Here is a 24,371-nt window from a genome sequence, read left to right on the forward strand (position 1 = left end):
AGCTGGCCCAGAGGAAGCCAGGGCCCAGCAACTGTAGACGGAGGGAACTCCTGAGCAGATCAAGTTGGCCCATCTCAGCCTGCCAGCAGGATCATAGCACATCATAAAACCCTGGTTGTTTGAAGCCACTGTGCTTTGAGATAGTTCACAGGACAGCAGTAAATAACGGAACAAAGAGATACATTTCAGAGTCTCCTTCGGCTCTGATAAACTAAAGTGTTACACTTTGTGATAAATAACTTATGCTCTATAAATTTAGGAAAGCACGCAGAATTCTTTCTCTCTGTGTTCTCAGCCTTGCACTTACTTGAAAGCAATGTGTTGTTGGATTGGTATAGATTTTCAAATACCATAAGATGAAGAAAACAAAACCCAGAGGACTGGGAAGATGTATCTGAAGGTAGAACGCTTACCTTACAAGCATGAACACTTGAGTTCAAAACCCCAGAATCCATGAGGGGTGAGAGTGAAATCCCAGTTCTTCAGGGGAGGAGTCTCTGGGTTCTCTGGGCAGTTAGTCTCACCTCTTCAAGGAGTTCCAGGGCAGTAAGAAACCTTGTCTTTCTGCTGTGGCCCAAGAAAGGTAGCCAATACCTGAGAAACAGCATCTACAGTTGTCCTCTGACTGTGACACATACTTATGCCTGCACACCTATATGCACCTATGCCTACATGAACATGCATGTACACACACTCAGAATTGCCTTTTGCTTGGGATTTCAGGCCATTTCTTCCAGGTAAATGCTGTGTGTGTTTCTTAGGCTCTTTTGAGGCAGGATGGGATGCTACTCATGTTGTCATATCTATAGCTTTATCAGTACCTCTTTATATGCATAGCACTATTTTGTAGCTCCCTTATTCCTATTAATCATTATCTCAAACAAAGAGTATGCTAAATTTACTTCATAGTATATTTATTTGTTTTGGAGCTATAAGAACCTGTCTTAGTTACCTTTCCTGCTGGTCTGATAAAACATCCTGACAAAAGCAACTTGAAGGAAAGGTTGAGTTTGGCTCTCCATTCAAAGGTGGGGAAATGGAGGTGTCTGGAACAGTGGTTGTACTGCATCTACAGTCAGGAAGGAGAGTATGTTAAATGTTAATGCTCATCTGGTCTTCCCCAGTTTTCACAGCTCAGGATCCTAGCCCAGGGAATGGTGCCACCCACAGTTGGTAGGTCCTCCCACCTCAATTAACTTAATCAAGATAATCTTCCACAGACATTCCCACAAACACATTTCCCAAGTGAGGTTAGACCTCATCAAATGAAATTGGGGCTAACCATCACAGGTTTGTTGTTGTTGTTATTGTTGCTGTTGTTTTGTTTTGTTTTTCTGACCACTGTAAGTACATCTGTCATTCTCTATAATATCATCCCATGTGAGAGTCCTAGTACCATGCAGGTTGGTCATCACACAGGTGAGAAACTGAGTCTGAAATAACTTGAACACATGCCCAATGGCACAAAGCTAATGAAAAAAAATTTTTTAGCTTAAATGCATTAGTATTCCTCAGGGACCCAAGACATGGGCAAAGCTGAAACCAAAGACAACACTAAGAAAATCACATTACGAAGAAATTAGAGAGTTCTAATTGTCTCATTCACCGTTTTCTCTGTGGTCATAAAGGGATGGCTGATCTCTAAAACACTGAAAGTACAAAGATGTGGGCTTTTGTAGAAATTCCAGCACAGCCTTGTGGGTAGGGTAGTAGTGGAGGGTTCTGGGAGCTGGGAAGATACTGCTTCACTTCATAGCCTTACCCTTGGGCCTCATGAAGCAGAAATGAGCCACACATAGCCAGATGGTACCCCAGGGGATCATGCATAATGTTCCTTGGCCTGGATTTTTCAGCTGGGGCTCAGCTGTGGGAACATCACTCCCTCTGTGAGACAGAGTTGCAAACTAAGGCATAGGTGGTATATCCTGGGACACCATCCAGAAGCTGGGCTACTCTGAAGGTTTAGACTGGAGTATGTCCTGCCACCTTACAGACAAGATTCTATCACACCACATCCCAGTCCCAGTTTTAATTGGAAGAAGAGGATCATGGGTAAAGGAAGCACTAACTGCATGCTTCTACATACCTGTCAAGTCTCACAATGGGTGTGGAGAACTCTTAGTGCTGTTTCAGAGCTAAAGAAGCAGGTTTCAGGGACTCCATAAGCCTCCAGATATGGAGCAGCTTAGTGGCTGGGGTGTTCTGGGATCCTGTGTGTGAAACTGCTTGACTGTTGCTACCTTTAGCCTTATCTGAAGCTTGGCAGCAAAGCAGGCTGGAGCCTACAGCTCAGGCTTCTGGACTAGAGACAAAAGCAATAGAGTCTGAGAAAGGAGACCCCAGGGTTAGAGCATCCTTCATTCCATGTCCTGCATTCTGTCCAGGGAGCAAACACAGCACAGCCAGTGAATGTCTTTAGATTTGGAGCCTAGAGCTGAATCCAAGTCCTAGGAATAGTGACAATTAAGTGGGAAGATGTCACATGATAGGTTCAGGACTCAGGCTGAACCACCTAGTCCACACCTGGGGATTTCCGTGGGATAGCCATGCAAGATATTGGTCGAATTTAATGTTGGTCAATCTCTGTGCCTTGGTTTCCCTGTCAGTAGATAGAGGGCTAAAAACAACACCTAATTCATGAGGTTACTAAAGGCATGAATGAGTTAATTTGCATATAAAGCTGCAAATACTGCCTGGTACATAACAGGAAAGTGGGAGCTGCTTTCATTTCTTATCAAGCTGTCTGAGTCTGTCAGCCATGAACCCAGACTAACTCCCAGTGAGGAGAAAAGCAAGTGAAGAGTTCCCAGTACTGTCAGGTCTCCAGAGTTACTTGCTGGAGAATAGGCATTCTCTCTGCTATCACCTTGCCCAGCACCCTCTGGTCACAATGAGACTCACACTTCTCACTCAGGCTTGGAGGGTTTCAAGGGTAGAAAACAGGGGGCTCTTCTCCCTGGGTCTGTAGAACTGTTCAAGCGTCATGTCTACTTTTAGAGCTATGCCAGGGATACATCTTGGAAGGGTACCTCTGGGAGCCAGGAAGGCAATGTTCTGGCTGCCCAACAATAGACTCCATTTAACCTCAGGGACAGCAGCATCTTCTCTTCTCTCTATGGGCATGGAGGTCCCTCGGTCAAGCTGCCCCTCAGGTTACCCTGGGATCTTACTGCCAGTTGTCACAGGCAACTTTGTCCAGCTTTCCTAAGCACATCTGATTCCATCAGATCTGATTATCTCCCTCTTTATCAGGACCCTTGCCCCAGGGCACTGGAGTCAGGCCACATGGTTAGTTATTTCCAGGAGCTTGCTTCTGACTTAAAGCAGGGGAGCGATCTCCTCTGGAGCCAGGTGGTGGATGGGGGTGGGGAGGATAGTGCCCTGGGAAAATGGTGCTGCCAGTTGTTATGACAACTGTTGCTAGATGTCACCAGGAATCCACATTAGAGATTGACCTTCCCAGAGAAGGGGAAAAAATATACTTTGAGTAGGATTGTTTCCCTTCGTTGAGCTAGTCTCACCGATCCATCAATCCATTCATCTGTCTATCCACCATCCCACCCACTCAGCCACTCACCTCTCTGTCAATTCATCTGTGCACTCAAGTATTTGTCTCACTAGGGTTACTGTGGGTCTCTGGGAATTCATGAATAATCCTATGCCCATCCTTAAATGATCAAATCAGAATAAGAGAAAAATACAAATAAAAAATATTTCTGGACAGGTTAGAGAGCTCAGTAGATTAAGGTACTTTGAGCCAAACCTGATGACCTGAATTTGATTCCCAGGACCCACAGTATTGAGGGAGAAACCCAACTCCTGCAAACTGTCCTTTGACCTCCACATACATGCCAGGGTTGGCTGGGGTGAAGTTGCCTGGGATGGAGAGGTGAGGCACAGGGGTGTGTGTGTGTGTGTGTGTGTGTGTGTGTGTGTGTCTGTGTCTGTGTCTGTGTCTGTGTCTGTGTGTGTAATGACTAGAGTCATACTCTTGACATCCAGGAGCATTTGGAGTGTCCTTTGATGTCAGCTGAGAAGAAACACTCCAGAAGGGGACATAGGAGCCTGGAGGGAGCTAACTAGAAGGGCAGGTAGAAAGAAAAAGGCTGTTATACAAGGAGTAGAAGTACATTTAGCTTGGCAGTGAGAAAGCCCTTGCAAAGTACTGTGGAGTGGGGAATAAATGCTGAAGTGTTCCAGGGAGAGTGAAGTGGGGGCCATGGTATTAACCTCTCTTCTGGAAGCTTAAAATGAAGGAAGCAGAGCAATTGCAACCAGGTAGGAGAGGAGGGTTCTTCAGTGTGGGACTTCAATGCATTCTGGGGATTAAGGGAAAGTCAGTCATGGGAGAGTGACAATGGGTCACAGATGGGACATGCAGAAGTGGCTAGTGTTACCAGCAACTCAGCTCTGTAGCTGTAGGGTTAGTTACTGTGGGTCAGAGGTACATGTCATATCTCTGAGTTGTCAGCACATACAGAGAACAGGTTTGGGAGCAGGTATGAAGAGATGACCATTTCACAATGGAAGACCCGTAGATGTTTCTCTCTGTGTGTCTGGATCCGTTTCTCTATGTGAGTTTGTATGTGTGCATCTTCAGTCTGTGAGCTTGAGTAGATCTATGAGTGTGGAGGTATCACTTTGGGTGTGGGTCAGGGCAACAGGAATGTTTCAGAATTTTCCTACCTCTGACTCTGGGGTGTGTGTGTGTGTGTGTGTGTGTGTGTGTGTGTGTGTGTGTATGTTAGTGTCTGTCTGTGGGGGTGTGCCTGTTCCTGTTCCTCTGTGTGTTCATATCTGTCCGTGTGTGTGTTGTGTGGGATGACAGCATATAGTATGTGTCAGAGAGTCAGAGAGCTGGAGATTCTTCTACCCAAAATCATTCCCGTTGTTCAAGAAAATAACTGGCTCCTGAGATGGCGCACTAAACTCAAGAGCTCAGAGAATGGGGTTGGAGGGAGACCAGTAGGAATTATTTGCTTTGCAAGCATGAACACTTGAGTTTGAACCCTCAGAACCCACATGAAGAGAAGGTGTGGTGCCATGTGCTTACAATCTCAGTATCTGGGATATGAAGACCACGAACGCACCAACCAGCCTAGCTAGACAGGCAAGCTCTGGGCCAGTGAGAGACCCTGTTTCTGAACTGGCTGGGCAGGACCTGGGAGCAACACCAGAGTTTTTCCTCTGGCTTCCACATGCATAAGTATACCTGTGCAGCTGTATGCACGAACATACACACACACACACACACACAGACACACAGACACACGCGATCCTAGAGAACAGAAGAAAGAACCAACTGCTCTGTTCATTCACTGAGCTCCATATGTGTGCGCACTGTGAATACACTCATGCAGGATCAGACCCAGAGGTATTTTCATTGGAAACGTGAGTTTTGTTGGGATCAGCAGGGTGTGTAAAAATTGCCCCATCTGACCTGAGGCCCAGTTCTAAATGCATAGACATTGCCCTGAATCCTGTTTTCATTTGGTTCTGAATCCCGAGAAGTGACTGACATTAGAGGGATGACCAGATAAGGAAGCCCACACTGCCTGGCAGTTGAGAGATGGCCCATCCCCCATGCAGGGCAGGAATCAAAGCCTACCTGAGATAATTTCTCTCTACCAGCTGGTCAGAGCTGGTTGAAGCTGGTATCACAGCTGCAATTTCACTTCCTCCTGTGTGTCTCATTTTGCCATCTAATTTGGTGACAAATCAAGGTGATTTATAGGGAGCAAGCCTGTATTTAGTGTGACATTCTCATCGGGAATGTTAGCCCTGTGTATACCTTTATCCTCATTCCGTGGATTTCTGCGGAGGCAGAACAGAGGTGGGGGGAGCCCCAATGCAGCCCAACTCACCCAAATCAGGTCATTGTTACTGAGGTGGGAAAGAGCTAACCCATCTCAGCTCCCTAAGGCTGCTTCTAAATGATGGGCAGGCAACCCACCCCCTACCCCACCCCAGCTGCAACAGAAGCCAGTGTGTGCTTTGAGTAAATGGTACTCACTTCCCCATTTTCCTCTGAGCAACATTGTCTAATAGAAACAAAAGTATGCCTGGCATGTGATTTAAAAATTTCTGAGAGACAACGTTTTGAAAACTTAAGAGAAAGGGCTAGAATGAGCTTCAATAATACATTTTACTTAATTCAATATCCCCCAAAATAATATTATCATTTCAATATGCAATCAATTATTAATTCTTTTTGTATTCTGCCTAGGAAACTTGATGCATATTTTACACTTTCCAGACTTTCTCAATCTGAACTCGATACACTGTGAGCACTTTATCAGAGAAGGCAGCTTGGGGTGGGGGCCAGGGGGAGTCTCTGATGTTGGTTCTGAGCTGAAAGTTCTGGGCCTCAGCTTCCCCATCTGTGCAGTCAGGATGATAGTCTCCATTATTTTGGTACCCTTGGAGCATTTTCAAGGTCTAGGAAATCAAAACAACACTCTGTTTCTTGCATCACTTGTTTTGAGAAGTAAGAAAACATGATTCCAAAATAGGAGACGATGTGACTCACAAGCATCCAATGAGCTTGTTTCTTGCATCCTAGCAGGGCACATCTATCTCTTCAATCTGGTCTAGAAATTTTTAAAAAATATACATTTTAGACCTAAACCAACCATGAAGCCTTGGCCAAATGTGCTTCCTACTCAAATGTCCTTCCTGCTACCGCTCTTTGATCTCCAGTGTGATAGCCTTTAACATACAGGACAAATGGCTGGGCAAGGTAAAAGGGCCACTGCCTTCACACTGGGTAAAGAAAAACCAGGGGTACAAGAAGTTAACTTGGGGTCAGAAACTAAATCAGTGGCAGCACACTGTTCTACCCAAAGTGCTCAGGGAGTTTCTAGACCACTCTAAATAGAGGAACAGGGAGGAGATGCCTCTAGGATGAGGACAAAGGAGCAGGTACAGGAAGAGAAGGTCTTTTCTGGGTCCTTGTTATAAATTTATATCTAGTGGTTCCTGAGAACTATGCCCTTAGCACTGGCAAGCAGTACAGACTTAGGTCCAGGGGTCACTCTGTCTGTCCTTTTTATTTTCAGCCAGTTGTCACGTCTCTCCCTTCTGTCTTATCATACTATATTTTATAAGAACTACTTCATGCAAGGTATGTGCACGAAAGCGTGCCCATTTTGTTCTAGAACCATCTCCTTTCCCAGGAATTACCTTATTCTCACCTTAGACTTTAATTTTAGTAAGATACGTCTTGGTGGAGTGGGAAGAGTATAAAATTTGAACAGCAAGTCCAGCTCTGGGCTTGCCTTCCTAGTCAGCACACTGAGTAGGCCATGCTTCTATCTCTCCATTCTGAGGGTAGGCCAGTTCCACAACAGGAACTCTGATTAACATGTTTTGTGGTACAGAGTGAGGATGAACATTTGGAGAGCGATGAGATGCGCATGTCTGTAATGTGTTATGAACACGGGAGTGACTGTATTGCAGATCTCAGAGTGAGAAAGCTGTCTACAGATTCTCTGGCATCCCCCTGAAAAGGGGAAGTGCAAGGAAAGCCCAGAAGCAGACACAGCTCTCAGATAGGCATGGTCTGGAAGGCAGCAGGATGCAGTTTTGAAGCCATGTTTATGTGTACTTGACAGAACTCTGCGCTTGCATCAAAAGACCCAGGGCTCCATGGCTGTGGGCTTGTTCCCCTTCTCTGCTAAGGTTGAATGAAAGTGGACATCTTATTTTATGGTGTTGTGTTTGAATGAGTGTTGTGTTTGTATCTGTATCTGTGCACAGTTTGCATGCCTGGTACCCAAGAAGGCCAACAGAAGGAGTCAGATCCTATGCCCTGGTACTGGAGTTACAACCATTTATGAGTTGTCATGTGCGTGCTCAGAATCCAACCCTGGTCTTTAGGAAGAGCAATTAGTGCTTTTAATTGCTAAATCATCTCTCCAGATTCCAAGGCTTTGGTCTTTTTAATACCACCTTGTCTATAGCACAAAAGGTACACACTGGCTCTTACAGTGTAGAGAGAAGCTACCTGCTTATTTTGTCTGATTGAGCCATGCTAGTCTGGCCTAACAGTTAAAGAGCATGAATTTCCATTCACTTGGCAGGCATTTCCACTCCCCAGGGCAAGCAGCTTAGCAATTGCAAAGATGCTAGAACTTGACTTTGGTGGTGGGTGAATTCAAAGGCTCCCTGGTGCAGCTCATCCTTCAATCCAAAGCTGTCCTTTTTGACAGGCTGGCAAAGGAGTATCCCAACTTCAATAGGAGACTCGAGTTCTAAAGCCATTTTGGTGCTGCCTGGTCTGTCGTTCCCATGATCCCTTGCCGTTTCTGGAGTTCCTTTCCGTCAAATGACACTGTTTCTTCGATTATTTTAAAGTGTCCTTTGCCCTCTGACTGTAGGCATCTTCTCAGTAAAGCAAGTTGAAACCAGGGGAGGAAGGGATCTGGCTGGTGGCCCAGTCACATATGCAGCCTGTTTGTTGCTGTAAAAATTAGCCACTGAATGGCCCAGATGTTTTAGCTGCCAGCAGTAAAAAAGAGCCCCTCTGACCACAGACCTTGACCAAATTTCAAGCTATTCAGACATTTCCTTGCAAAATAAACAAAAACAATGAAAGAGGCATAGATCAATAAAAAGACATTTATGGAGTTCCTTTAGATGCCAAGGGCTGGAAGCTGTTGGCTACACTGTCTCTATCGTTCAGTACTGGGATTAGATGTCACATTTTAAAGGGGGGAGGGTCTCTCCCCTTAGGACCCCTGAAAAGGAAATGTTTAGAAGCCTTATTTTCTGCTGGAGTCTGAAGGTCAGAGCCATCACTCAAAACTCAGATTTAATCATGTCACTTTGCAGCTTAAAAACATGTCAACCCCTCTTCCTATTGTGCACTCTGCCCCTGCTCCCCTCCCACTCTCTACACCTAGCCCTGATCCCCTGCACACCACAGCCCTGGCCTCCTTCGCACATACTCCATGCTGCATCTGTGACCCTCTGCACAGGTTTTTCTTCTCCCCGCAAGGCTCTCTGGATGGCTCCTTCAAATCCTCAAGCTTCAGCTTAAATGGCATCTCCTCTGAGAAGCCTCTTAGGAGAATCCTGAGTAATCCCCTTCCACCAATTAGTTTTCTCTACAGCACTGGTTACATCCTTCCTACCGTGTTCCACAATTTAAATTTCTTATTCAGTTGCTGGCTCATTCAATTAAGCTCTGTCTTTCCTACCTGACTGTAAACCGTAGAATAGAGGAAGAGGGAACGTTTTATGCATCTTCAGGTACTTGGTGGGTAACACAGTACAGGGTATAGGCGCATGTGCAGAGTTGGGTGTGTCGAAAAGCCTTGCTAACGTGAAGACCAGAGGTAAAAGTCCTTGCTCCCAAAGACCTCACAAACTTATTGGGGAGGTTGCTGTATTGCTCAGATTTTTGCATCCTTGTTCCAAAATACATGGTGTCAAGAACTTGAGGGAAAACAGATGAGTTAAGTCACAGTGGAGTGGCATGTCTCACATTCTCACTGCCAGGAAACATCAAGTATACCTGTGCTGGGGGGTTCTCTTTTTTATGGACTTTTACTCTATCCAGCTCCCAGCCTATGCTATGGCAATCACCAACATGTAAAGTGTCTTCCCACCTTAGTTAATCCTTTCTTGAAACATCCCCATAGACACTCAGCCATGTGTCTTGTTAACTTCAGAGGCTCTTCTGAATCCAGTGAAGTGGACAGAGAAAATTAGGCATGTCTAGGCTATACTCTGTCAGCCTGACAACCAAGCACAACTCCTTAAAACCCTAGCACTTCACTCTCAGCCTCCCCCAAAAGGATTATGTCCATCCTATAATGTTGAAGACCTTCAGTCTATCCCCAAAAGTCTCCATGGTCTTAACAACCCCAACATTGTCCAAAAGTTCAAGGTCAGAATACCTTGAGATTCAAAGCAAATTCTTAGCTATGAGATTTTTTTTTCTTAAAAATTCCGGAAGCAAATAAGGACGTTCCTAAACACAATCAGGGAAGATAAATATTTCCATTTCTTAAGGGAGGAGTGGGTGCTTAACAAGGAATGATGGGATCAAAGCATCACCAAAACCTAGCAGGGAAAACGTTAAATCCTGAAGCTCTGTGTCCAGCATCAGGAACCCACGGCAGCTTGATGTTACTTCCCCTGAGTTTAGATTCCCTATCCGTGCAGCTTCATCATCTGTAGCCTATGGCCTTTTTCTTTGGTCCAGTTCTTATTTACTGCTTGCTTGTCTGTAAATAAGAACCACATTAAAACAAATAAACAAACTGTTTCATGATTATTGCCAGCTTGATCAATAGTTGAGCTCCCTTGGACCTGGAGTAGAACAGTTTAGGTGCTAGGGAACTAAGTGACCTGATGGCCCTAGGGAACCTTAGAAGTTAAAAGAAGAAAGGATGATGAAGACCAGAGTCTGAACAAAGGTTAAGTAAATGTATGATATAGCCATCCATGAAAATGAAAGGACTTCCACGTTCTTAGGCAAGAACAGCAAGGAGGTTATGGAAGAGTTGAGTGGACTGTGAAATATAGCAGCCCTGGAACTTCTGTCTCCCTGCCCCACCCCATCCTTCCCCTCCATGTGGCCATGCTTAAGGTTACTATCATGTATGGTATTTGTTCCTGTGTAAAAATTAGATGAGAAGTTTGCAGATGTAGTAGGATATAGTATGGTCTCAAGGGGATCTTGAAAATATCATCCACTGGGATCTCCTTATCCAGGAGGGGACAAGATTTCCATCTTTATTCCGACATGTAATCTTCGTGCTCCATTCCCTACTTGACAGAGAAGGAAATCATCCGAAAGTAGATTGAGCATCTTGTGTGAGGTCACAGGAAAGACTGGATCCCAAGTCAGGTCTCCCTGACTCCATACCACATGTTTCCTCTCCCTTAGCACTTATTGCTCCTGCACAGGAAGGAGAAAGAGCTGGGAGAGATGAGTTTGCTGGAAGCAAATTAACAACAGAGCAAGGTCAGCCAGGTTTCTTAACTCCCTCTGTAGTCGCTGAGCCTGGGCGGCTTATAATTAACATCCATCCCGTGTTTGCTCTTCTATGAGTGATGTGGTGGGAACTGGTGGTGGCTATAGGATATAAAAACCTTATTTCCTCTTCCCAGAAAGCTTATGATTGTTCTGCCAGTGGTAATCAAGTAACTCAGATGGAAGGCCTTCCTTCCTCCCTTGTCTTCATCTTTTACACCCCATGCATTCTCCTCTTGTCAGCTGGGCATGAGGGCCGAGAAGGAAGAGAAAACACTCAACAAAGTCTCTCTGGGAAGGTTCTTGACTAATGATAACCGGGATGGGTTAGAATGAACAGGACAATGTTTCAGGAAGACTCCTGTTGCAGCAATAACCTCATTTGCCACTGCTGCTTTGCCCATCACGGGTTTGAAGTTTCTTAGCTATAGCCATTTCTTAAGGGAGGAGTGGGTGCTTAACAAAGAAGCCATTACTAGAGTCACAGACAGAAAAACGAGGTAAAAAAGGCTGCTGGTCTGTCAAGTGTGGGGTGTGCAGAAACTAGACCCAAACTTGGAGCCAGCATTTGCTTCACACAAAGGCACAGGTCATATCTAACCCACTCTGTGGGGTTAAAATACAGTGTTCTAGAGTAACTGGTGTCCTGGACCCATGGAGACAAGGGGTCCTATTATAGTATTCATCATGGCTAGCTGTTGAGCCTTAGTCAAAAGTTTCTCTTCTGTGAATTTCCTCATCTATAAGTGGTGAAGAAACACATTCATCTGTAGAGTACATAAATGAACACTTGCCAAGCACCAAGCCTTGATTGAGCTATCACTTAATTGCAACGGAGATAATGATGATGATGGTGATGAAGACTGATCACAGCCTGCCATTCCTTCTGGGTATCTCCGGAAAATGAAATATCTTTGGCTCCCACCAATGCTTTAGGTTATGGCAGTCAAGAGATGGGTGGGGTGAGGGAGAGAAAGATGACTCATTAATATTTAGCGCCTATCCTGTGGCATCTATTACAATAGGCTAATTTGCATAGGTTTTTTTCATTTATTCCTCATAAGAAGCCTTTGAAAAGGGATTTATTCATATCTTATGAATGAAAAAATGGAGGTCAGAGAGGTTAAGTTGCTTGCTCAAAGCTACATAGAGATTAATTTACAGAGCCAAGGTTTGACCTCAAGGCTAAAGGCTATCTCTGTTATGGACTGGGTGTCTCATGAAGGAATGTGGAATGTGATCCCATGGTTTCTCAACTATGAGATTTCTTTTTTTCCACAGAAGCACACCAAAAATAAACCCTGCCCCAAAACAATGCCAGCAAAGGGGATATGAACAGAAGCTCAAACAATTGTGCCTGGACCTGTTTTGACATCCACATTCATTTCTTCATTTATTTTGTTATTATTCACAGATTTTCATTAGTGTTCATTGAACCAGACTCTACTTTTGGCCTTAGGGGTAGAAAGAAGAAAGAGTCTAGTGAAATTAATGACAGCTAGCAGGGCTGTGTGTATGTGTGATATGCCCTTTGATAAATGTAAGTCATAGGTTGTATGTGGATGAATTCATCAGTGTCCAGCCGGGAGAGAAAAGTCATCCCCAAATTTTTAACAAAGAGAATTCAATCAAAAGAATTATTAGTTCAGAATAATGAATTGTTCACTGGATAATGTAAAGGACAGGGAGGGAATAAGTTATTACAGATACAGCCACTGCAAAGGCAGCTGGCATCTGTAGAACTGAGGGAAGAAAATGAAGATGTCAGAATTGGTAGAAGTTTAAAGGAGAGACCCTGTAGAGCCCAATATAAGGAGGAGGGGGCTCTTTCCTAATGGGTCAGTTGTCCTGAACATGGAAAGGGAAACCTGTGAGAATTTCAGAGAAGGGACCACCAGCCACATAGTGCTGGTATTTCTGAAGGAATACAAGACATGTGATAGGATATGTGTAGAAACCTGACTGGACTAGACGTCATTGATTGGTGAAGCTACAAGATGGGTGATGCTGGCAGAATGAAGAGGAAGAAATGGTGTGCTCACATTTCTTCTTCCTTGTCACCCTCTTCAGTCCCTTCTATTGGCCAAGCCCTATGGAAACTCCAGCTGCAAAGCAGAGGGGTGAAATCACAAGGCAGTCTACAGCAGAGTAGGGTCCCGTAACATGTGACAACTGACCTTTTATATCTGGGTTATTTTGCTTAGCATGATAGTCTCTAGTTCCATCCCTTTAATACAATGCTAAGATTTTATTCTTCATAGCTTAATGAAATCATTGTGTATCATGGTACATATCATTTGTTCATCTATCTATAGGATATTATTCTGTAACTTGGTTGGCGTAGGCAGTGCTAGCAATGAGCCGAGGTGCACATGTATCTCTATGCTGATTTTGATTCCTTAGGGTAGCCCAGGATTTGTCTAGCTGGATCAAACCTGCTGGATCAAACAGTAGTATTTGTTTGAGAATTCTTTCTCTGTGTGTCTCTGCCTTTATCTCTCTGCCTGTGTCTCTCTCAGTCTCCTCCTTCCTCCATCCATCCCTCCCTCCCCCCCACCTCTTTCTCTCTATGTGTGTCTGTGTCTCTGTGTGTAGGTGTATTAAATCCTCTTCAGTTTTATTCTTGATTATTTCCTTGAAGATAGTCATTCATTCTGACCGAAGTGAGATGGAATCCCAGTGCAATTTTGACATGCATTTCCCTAATGGCTAAAAGTGTTGCACAGTTCATCCATTCATTGGCCATTTATACTCCTTTTAGTAAGTGTTTATTCAGTTCATTTGATTGTTTACTAACTAGATCATCCATTTTATTGAATTATTAAGTTCTTTATAGATTATAAATGTTAATACTCTGTTCAGTGAATAGCTGGAAAAGATTTTCTTCCATTCTCTAGGCCTTCTCTTCACTCTCTTCCATGTTTTCTTTGCTATACAGAATTATTTTATTTGATGCAAATCATCCTTAGTTCTTACTATTATTTTCTAAGCTATGGGAGTTCCATTCAAAACGAGAGCTCAGATCTTGAGTGACTTCAGGGAGAATGCCTTTCCAGAAGAGGGTCAGAGTTGTAAAGTGTATAAGGACTGAGTCAGAGGAGGACTGACTGATGTTGATGAAAGAAAAGATAAAGGGGGGTACAGCACCCCTCCTCTCACAGATACACCATGAACTATTCATGTACAAAAGCATTTTCATAAAGGCACAGGAATCTAGGTAAGACATTATAGTACCCATAATAGCACAGATATAAGAAAGGATTCACTGACAAGGGCCAGAAGGACAGTTTCCCATGATGTATATTATGTCTTCTCAAGTACAGGCAGCATATCATGGAGGCTTTCCACATAGGGGAAGCAGAGAGAATGAACGACTTGGTTTTTCATGGATCACTAGATAAACCCTTTGTACCCAGTCTGCAGGTCTGCTCTCCCACACACCAGGTCTGCTCACACAACATTCTAGGCTTGCCCAAGTGGCCCCATAATCCAGGCTTTTTCCTGTGACGAGTCTAATAGCACCCCTCTCATGGATCCCATAATGCTACCGAGAAGTGCTGGAAAGGCTAATTGATACAGGACTTGACTTACTGAAACAGAGCTGTAGAGACTGGAAGAGGTGCCTGCCTGCTCATCAAAATGCAGACACCCACACTAGAGCCTGAGGGGCATGAGCAATCAGGCAGACAGACTACCACCAAATGAACAAAGGAGACACAGTGACTCACCAAATCCAGGATGCCGTAGATCTGCATGCCGCCCGACAAGAGATCAGAACAAACCCCTAAAACCTGTGAGCTATGAAGGAAAAACAGAAGCCCAGAAGACTCAGGGGACGGTAACTAACAGGACAAATGAATGGAGCCTTTGTGGAAGAATTGGAGGAACAGAGGAAAGAGAAAGGGACAGGTAATCTTTAACGAAGGAAAAAATAGTAAATGAACTTGAGCTGGTGGCACAGTGACTCTGAGGGCTCATACAGGAAGATCTCAGAGTTCAAGACCTGCCTCAGCTTGCAAGTGAGTGCAAGGCAAGTTTTGACAACTTAATGAGATCCTGTATTAAAATAGAAGGTAAGAAGGGAGCTGGGGAATCTTTTGATGTTTCAGCAGTTGCCCACTGTGTACAAGGCCCTGGTTTTTATCCCCAACATATACAAATAAATGAATAAATGAGTGGTTAACTAAAATGACAGAAACTCCCTTAATCCAGACAGTGAAATGAGCACACAGAGCAGAGAAGCCAGGGGCACCCTAAAGAGTTCCAGAGAGGAACGGTTTTCACAGTTGCATTAGACTCAAAGATTCAAAGACAAAGGCATCGAGAGAAAAGCAATTTATCATAATATGTGTGGCGACGTGGTCTGCATGTGATGCGTTCCCTCATAAGCTCATGCATTGCATTTGCACACGTGGTCTCTGCATGTTGGTGCTGTTTGGGGAACTATTGGGATCTTTTAGCAATGGGGCTTCGCTGGAGGAAGTGGGTTGCTAGGGGCCAGGCCTTGAGGTTTTGTAACCTGGCCCAGGTTCCTGTCCTCTCTGCTTCTTGATGGTCAGACATCCTTGCCATAAGTCAAAAAGTAAAAGCAGAACAAAGAAAGATAGGAGGAAGAAAAAGAAAGGAAACAGAGAAAGAAAACGCACGCACACACACACACACACCACAAACAAAAACCAAAACCCCAAGAAATAAAAAATCCAAAGATGCCATCCTTCCTTAAATCTGTTTCTTGTTGGGTGTTTGGTCTCAGCAACAAGAAAATCAACTGATCCAACCTCAATATTACTAGCAGTTGATCTTTCCAGAAACCTGTAGGCCAGGAGAGACTGGGATGGTATTTTCAAAATGTGGAAAAAAATGTAATTTTGAAAGCACAACTACTATGCCCAGAAGAGCTATGCTTCAGTGAAACAGAAGAGAAAAAAGACTTCCACAGACAAGTGAATGCTGTGGGTGTTCACCACTGGGCCTGCTTGGCCAGAAACACTAGCAGGTCCTGGGTCGAGTTCTTCACTGCAGAACGAGAGAGTTCTAATTAACGTTAAAGTTAAAATGCATGTTTTTTTTGTTTGTTTGTTTTCTTTTCTGTTTTTTCAGAGCTGGGGACCGAACCCAGGGCCTTGCACTTGCTAGGCAAGTGCTCTACCACTGAGCTAAATCCCCAACCCCTAAAATGCATGGTAAAGACCGTATTGTAGTCAGCGTCAGAGCATTCGAGTACTGTTAAGTACACCTAGATCACTTTTGTCACTAATGTGTGTTCAAAAGAGAAAGGTATTACAAATAGCTACACTTAGAATAATTTGTAATTGAATATATAATGTATATGTAAGTGTAAGTTGTGACATTAATAATATAAAATAGGAGAAGAGGAATTGTTACAATGTAGCATGTTGTAGTGGTCAGAGTTATTTGAAGTAAACTTTGTAGGACTGCGTGTGTGTGTGTGTGTGTGCGCGCGCGTGAGTGTGTGTGTGTGTGTATGCGTGCATGTGCACAAGTGTTTGAAAGTACATGAAGAGTCGCCAAAAGTTAGTGTTAGGCGTGTTTCTCAGTTGTTGTCTGCCTTGATACGACACATGGTCTATCACTAGCCTGGTACTGACCAAGATGCCTAGACAACCTGGCCAGTGAGCTCGAGATCTGCTTCCTTCCATCTCCCCAGTGCTGTACCGACACAATCATCCTTTAATGTGCAGTTTGAAGATGGAACGCAGTTCTTCACACTTGTGTGACAAGGAGTGTACTGTCCGAGCTGGCCTCTGGACCCTGTTCCATGACATTTTGTGTAAGCCCCTGGTAACCTGCAATAAAGGTACACAAGACAGAGACAAGAATCTAGCATACTACTGCAGCGACAATCCAATTCAAGAGTGACAGCAAGAGAGGAAGTCGGAAACTAGAAAACAATCACAAAGCAATTATTAAGTGTCAACAGTAGTCAGGCATGGACGCTCATGCCTCTAATTCCCATATTTGAAAGGCAGAAGCAGGAAGATTGTCACAAGTTTGAAGCCAACTTGAAGTATAAAGCCGGCACCAGGCCACCCTACATAATAAACCTTGGCTCAAAACAAACAAACAAACAAACAAACAAGCAAACTCTTTGTGGATCAGAGACCCTTCAGAGGAGAACACCCTGTGCTATGAGGGACTCTCTAGTTTTGAGGACATAGTGGCTGAAAGTGAAAGGATGGAAAGAGATCTCTGCCAGTGATAACCAGAAAGAGCAATGGCAGCTATGTGTCTGTTACACAGAACAGGGTTTTAAAACGTATTCTCTTTTAATTATTCTATTATCTTGCCCATGCGAGTGTTGTGCCTGCCTTTATGTCTATATACTGTGTTCAGTGACCTTGGAGAACAGAAGAGTATAGTATATCCTCCTTCCCTGCTGGAAATGGAATTACAAATGGTTCTGAGCCACCATGTGGGCCCTGGAGATCAAACCCAGGTCCTTTGGAGGAGGAGCCAATGCATTCACTCCCGAGCCATTGCTGCAGCCCCTACACAGAACGGAATGTAAGTTGGAAGCTAACACAAGAGACGAAGGAAGTCATTATATAATTACAAAAGTGTCAACTATCCAAAGAATACACCAATGACTAAAGTCATGTTAACAGCAGAACCCCTAAGTATATAAAGCAAGAGGAACCAGAACTGCAAGGAGAAATGGACGAGAAGGAAACAATAGCGGGAGCTTTAATACTCTACTCTCAAGAAAGGACAGATCTTCCAGACAGAAAATCAATAATGAAACAATCAACATGAACTGTACCACAGACCAAATGGACCTGGCCGACAGGTACAGAACCTTCCATCCACACATCCATTTCAAGAGCACACAGGGCATTCTCTGGGATAGATCAAATCAGGCCATAAGCCCCAGAAGGCAGAAATCATATCAACTATCATTTCATCTGTACAGTTAACAAAACCAGAAGTCAATAACAAAAGGGGCATTCCCTCATATGTAGAAATCAAACAACGTATTTGGAATAACCAGTCAAACAAGTCAAAGGAGGAGGCAGAAAAAAGACGGATGAAAGGATGGTACAGCAACACTCATGAGAGGCAGAGATGATAACGTGGCCTCACGGAGAAGCCTGCAGTAGTGAGTGTCTACAGTAAGGATAAAGAAGCGTCGCAGGAAGTCAGACTTTAACCTCGAGAAATTCAAGAAAGAAACAAGGTCTGATGAAAAAGAAAACAATAAAAATCTGGGTGAACATAAATAAACTAAACTAGCAAGACAGGGAGAGGTCAGTTAACACAACCAAATATGCACTGTGTGTGTATGCATGTGCCTGAGTGTGCACGAGCACATGTCTGCACATTCCTAGGGAAGCCAAAGGACAACCTCAGGCGTTGCTCTTCAGGAGCTGTCTACTGATTTTTGAGAGTCTCTCACTGACAACTGGGGTTCAATAAATAGGCTAAACCTGCTGGTTAGGAATCCTTAGATGACTCTGTCTTTATCTTCCCAGTGGAGGCCGGGAAGGGGGGTTGGAGCTGGGATTACAAGCACTTACCATCATTCCCTCCTTTTCACCTGTGAGCTCTCGGGACTGAACTCATCTTCTCATGTGGACATGGTTCTCAGATCCTCAGTAGCTCTTTCCTGGCTGAGCTATCTCCTCAGTCGAAGTCTGGATTCCGAAAGAGGGAGCTGACAAACCTTTAGTTCGACTAAGAAACAAGGAGAAACTCAAGTGAGTAAGATTAGAAATGAGTGCTAAGCCTTTGAACTGATACTCCTGAAAAGCAAGCTGTCTTAGTTAGGGGTTTTATTGCTGTGAAGAGACAGCATGACCATGGGAACTCTTACAAAGGAAAACATTTAATTGGGCTGGCTTACAGTTTCAGAGGTTTAATCCATCATCAGCATGGTGGGGGGCATGGTGGTGTGGGGCACCCATGGTGTGGGGCACCCATGGTGTGGGGCACCCATGGTGTGGGGCACCCATGGTGTTTGAGAGGTGGCCGAGAGTTCTACATCTGGATCCTCAGGCAACAGGAAGAGACAGTGAGTCACTAAGCCTGGTGTAAACTTCTAAAACATCAAAGTCTACCCCACCAGTGACACTGTACCTCCAACAAGGTCACATTCACCATAATGCCACTCCTTATAAGTCCATGGGGACAATTTTTATTCATATCACCACATGCTGCTCCCTGGTCCTTAAAGGCCTGTAGCCATATCACAATGCAAAATGCATTTAGTTTAACTCCAGAAGCTCCCATAGTCTGTCACGGTCTCGACAGTATTTAAAATTCCAAAGTTCTAAGTTTCTGATACTTGAAACAATCTTAACTATAAAACCCTGTAAAGTCAAAATGGCAAAAGCAGATCACATACTTCTAACATATAATGGCACAGAATAGGCATTACCATTCCAAAAGGGAAGAATGGGAGCACAATGAGGAAATACAGGACCAAAGCAAGACCAAAACTCCAACTGGGCAAACTCCAACCTCTGCATCTCCATATCTGATATCAAAGTGCTCTTCAGATCTCCAACTTCTTTCAGTTTTTCTGACTACAACACACCTCTTTCTCTTGGGCTGGTTCCCCTTCATTAGCAGCTTTCCTCAGCAGGTATCCCATGGCTCGGTCATCTCCAATATCTTGGGGTCTCCAAGGCAACCCAGGCTTGCTCTTCAAAGCTTCACGCAATGGCCTTTCTAGGTCTCCATGCAGAGACAATCCTGACACGTACCAGGTCTCAGTAGGTTTCTCATGAGGGAGAGTCATGGAGGGAGATTCCATGGCACCATTCTTATATCCTTTGACTATAAAGCCAGAACCAGAACCACATGGTTGAAGCAGACAAGTTCTGCTGCTTCCTGGGGGCTGGAACAAGGCCCCCTTCAAATACATTTTTACCAGCTTTATGTTTTGTTGGTTTCCTTCACTGTCCAAGCTTGGTTGTCTTAGAACTTGATCTGTAGACCAAACTGGCCTTGAACTCTGAGATCTACCAGTCTCTGCCTATGAGCAGTGGAATTAAAGATATGCACCACCATACCTGGCCTTAAGCTTTTCTTTAATCCTGTTTCACCTTTCTTTAACTCTTTTTCACAAGTTGGAGGCTTAGCTGGGTGGGGTCACCACTCCCTTTATTCCACTTGGCATCAGGCTTTTCTTTAATCTGTTAACACTTCCTGATGGTCCTTTTCTCCAGCAGCTCTTGATTTTGCATTTTTTCCTTGATCAGTTTGCTCTTTTTCATTGTAGATCTGCATAAGACTGGCTACTAATAGTCACACAATATAGCCAATACTAGGCTCTTTGGAACTTTCCTCTGCCAAAGCTATTAACCATTTTAGTCTCGGTCAGATAGTTTGGTCTAGTGCAGAAGAAGCCCCATTCTTCACCAAAATATTACAAGAACACATAGGCCACATATTAATATTATTCTCCTCTGAAACCTCTTGAGCTGAGGCTCCACAGTTCGAATTACCTTTAGTACCACTGTCTTCCATGCTCCTACTAGTCTGTCCCATTAAGCTCCACTTAAAATATTCAGCTGCATTTCTAATCCAAAGTTTCATAGTCCGAATTCCTCTAAACAAAAGCATAGTCTGGCCCATCACAGCAATATTCCACTCCTGGTACCAACTTCTGTCTTAGTTACAGTTCTATTGCTGTGATGAGACATCATGACCAAGGCAACTCTTACAAAGGAGAACATTGAATTGAGCTTATAGTTCGGAGGTTCAGTCCATTATCATTATGCCAGGAAGAACGGGGGCACGCAGACAAACATAATGCTGGAGAAGGAGTTGAGAGTTCTGTATCTAAATCTGTAGGCAGCAGGGAAGAGACAATGAGACTCTAGACTGGTTTAAGCTTAAGAAACCTCAAAGTCTACCCCTGACCCCCAGTGACTCATTTCCTCCAACCCCACACCCACTCCAACAGACCATACCTCCAATAATGCCACTCCCTATGAGCCAATGGGGACCATTTTCATTCAGACCACCACACAAGCAATCATAAGAGACTGTTGTAAATAATTATATGTCAGTGAATTGGGTATAACCTGGAAGATAATAAACTCTCAGACAGACTGATTAATTAAGAAAGAGAAAGTCTCAACCATATCATTAATAGTAAAAGAGCAACAGGATAAAACATGACCTTTTCTGTAACCATAGAAGTGTTTGACAAAATTAAAAAACCTTACAGGACAAAAACCATGAGCAAATTATGTGGAGAAAGAGTGATAAAAGGCAGGCATATGTGTCAAGCCCATAGCTGAAGCTGAATGGGCAAAAGGTTGAAACAATTTTCTTTAAGATCAGGAAGAAAACGAGGATGTCCTTTCTTGGCATATCTATTCAACATAGCATGATGAGAGAAACTGGGCAAGGAAAATAAATAAGAGATATACAAACAGGAAAGGATACACAAACTCTCTCTAAATCCCTAAATCTGTCAGGAAATTGTTGGAATTAATAAAAAATGAGAACGTTACAATATACATATTCAGATACAAATCAGTTATATTTCAACAGAGGAACAGTGAACTGTGAGCGAGAAAAGAAGGACACAATTCCATGTGTAACAACATAATACTTAGGGATGAAATTAATCAAGGAGATGAAAGAGCTGTTCATTGAAGACTCTGAAATGTTGCTGAAAGAAGTTGGGCAAGATACAAGCAAACGATAACAGACATTTTGTTTCTGGGTTGGAAGAATTCATTTGTTTAAATGTGCACGTCTCACAGAATAACCTGTAGATTGCACACAATCTATATTTCTCTTAAAAAAAATATCCAGCTGCAGGGTTCCCAGTGTCCACTTCTGGCCTCTGCAAGCACAGGCATGCATGTACACACATACACACACACACACACACACACACACACACACACACACACACACACACACACACACACACTAAAGGGATCGTCACCTCAGAGTGCTATTTCCACTACTCCATGCCTCAGTGCAACAACAGGCATGATGAAGATTCAAACTAAATGCCCATCATTTTTTTTTTTCTATCAATGGCCAGAAAAACTGTGAACCCCTCTTCCACATAGGATCAATATTCAGCCTTAAAATGAATATTTGTGGCAATGTGTGTGATATTGGAGACCATTACACTAAGTAAAGTAAGCCAGCCACAGAAAGATAAATAGTGCATGATCTCATTTATATGTGGATTGGAGGGGGAAGATAAGTGACCTTGTAGAAACTGAGTAGAGTGATTGTTGCCTGGGGCTACAAAGGAGAAACAGGCACATAACTGTCAAGGGGACCGAGTGTACTGTGTAGGATGGATAAATGCTTGTGACCTAAGGTATAGTAATGTGACTATCATGGACAAAGCTTTGCTGTATGCTTGGAATCTGGATCTTAAAAGTGTTCTGCCCTGAAAATACACTTTGTAAGGTGGTGAGAGATGATGGGTATCGGTAGCTTGGTTGTGGTAGTTATTCACAGTGGGCATTCATATGGAACATGAAACTGCGTACTATAAACTTAGATCGTTCTTCTCATTCATTATTTCCCATTAAACATGGAAAATAATTAAAATGATGAGAGACAGAGAGAGACAGAGAGAGAGAGAGAGAGAGGCAGAGAGAGAGAGAGAGAGAGAGAGAGAGAGAGAGAGAGAGAGAGAGAGAGAGAGAGAGAGAGAGAGAGATATTGTTTGCTACAACCTGAGCCAAGCATAGAGGAGACAGGGGAGGAAATAAGGTGGGAGAGCCAGGCAGGGGCAGATGGTGAGAATGTTGGAAGTGGACTGTGTGGTGAGGATTGAAAAGGGCTCAGTTCATTTATTTTTCCTAATTGTATCCTCTTTCCTGTCAATGGATAGAACATTATTACCTTCATTTTATAAACAAAGAGATTAATCTCAGGGAGATGAGAAGAGTTACCCTGCTACAGAGCCCCAGTAGGGGCCATCAGCACTGGCATGCGAGTGATCAGTGTGGGGTTTGGCTGTGCAAGGGTAGGTCCTGAGGACACAGGTCTAGTATACAGGGTAGTTATCAAGAGTGTGGGATGCTCTCATGTATCTTTTTTTTGTGGGTGCAGCGAACTTTATTGATGGTATTCAAGAGAGAAGGGAGGGTTCCTTAGGCCCCTCCTGTTATTATGGAGTCTGGGATGGAATTGTGAGGGAGATGCTCAGTGTTGGGGGCTGAGTTGGGATGGGGACTCCTCAGCAACTGAGGGCCTCTCTCTTGCTCTCAGATCCTTCCTGGGCTGGGGTGGGTGATCCAGGGTTTCTTACTCCTTGGAGGCCATGTAGGCCATGAGGTCCACCACCCTGTTGTTGTAGCTGTATTCATTGTCATACCAGGAAATGAGCTTTACAAAGTTGTCATTGAGAGCAATGCCAGCCCCAGCATCAAAGGTGGAAGAGTGGGAGTTGCTGTTGAAGTCTCAGGAGACAACCTGGTCCTCAGTGTAGCCCAGGATGCCCTTTAGTGGGCCCTCAGACGCCTGCTTCACCACCTGCTTGATGTCATCATACTTGGCAGGTTTCTCCAGGCGGCATGTCAGATCCACACAGATATATTGGGGGGTAGGGACATGGAAGGCCACGCCAGTGAGCTTCCCATTCAGCTCTGGAATGACCTTACCCACAGCCTTGGCAGCACCAGTGGATTCAGGGATGATGTTCTGGGCTGCCCCATGGCCATCACACCACAGCTTTCCAGAGGGGCTATCCACAGTCTTCTGAGTGGCAGTGATGGCATGGACTGTGGTCATGACCCCTTCCACGATGCCAAAATTGTCATGGATGACCTTGGCCAGGGGGGCTGTTGGTGGTGCAGGATGCATTGCTGACAACCTTGAGGGAGTTGTCATATTTCTCGTGGTTCACACCTATCACAAACATGGGGAAATCAGTGGGAGGGGCGGAGATGATGACCCTTTTGGCCCCACCCTTCAGATGAGCCCCAGCCTTCTCCATGGTGGTGAAGACGCCAGTAGACTCCATGACATACTCAGCACCAGCGTCACCCCATTTGATGTTAGTGGGATCTCGCTCCTGGAAGATGGTGATGGGCTTTCTGTTGGTGACAAGCTTCCCATTCTCAGCCTTGACTGTGCCATTGAACTTGCCATGGGTAGAGTCATACTGGAACATGTAGACCATGTAGTTGAGGTCAATGAAGGGGTTGTTGATGGCAACAATGTTCACTTTGCCAGATGCAGAGCAGAAGGCAGACCTGGCAACCAGGCGCCCAATACGGCCAAATCCATTCACACCCACCTTCACCATCTTGTCTATGAGAGGAGGCTGGCACTGCACGAGAAGATGCGGCTGTCTCTGGAGCAGGGAGGAGCAGAGAGCTGCTCTCGTGTATCTCAGAAAAACCTTTATCAGTCCAGCACTATAGAGATTCTCTAT

General features: G+C 44.2%; 1 protein-coding gene and 1 pseudogene across 1 annotated transcript in view; one reads left to right on the forward strand and one right to left on the reverse strand.

Annotated features, from left to right (window-relative positions):
• Positions 1-24,371, forward strand: part of Asic2 (acid sensing ion channel subunit 2) — a 1,059,219-nt gene that overhangs the window by 112,070 nt on the left and 922,778 nt on the right. The window lies entirely within an intron of this gene.
• Positions 23,240-24,242, reverse strand: LOC116909066 (annotated as a pseudogene).

The sequence above is a fragment of the Rattus rattus genome, chromosome 9 (assembly GCF_011064425.1).
Source record: "Rattus rattus isolate New Zealand chromosome 9, Rrattus_CSIRO_v1, whole genome shotgun sequence".
Classification (NCBI taxonomy): Eukaryota; Metazoa; Chordata; class Mammalia; order Rodentia; family Muridae; genus Rattus; species Rattus rattus.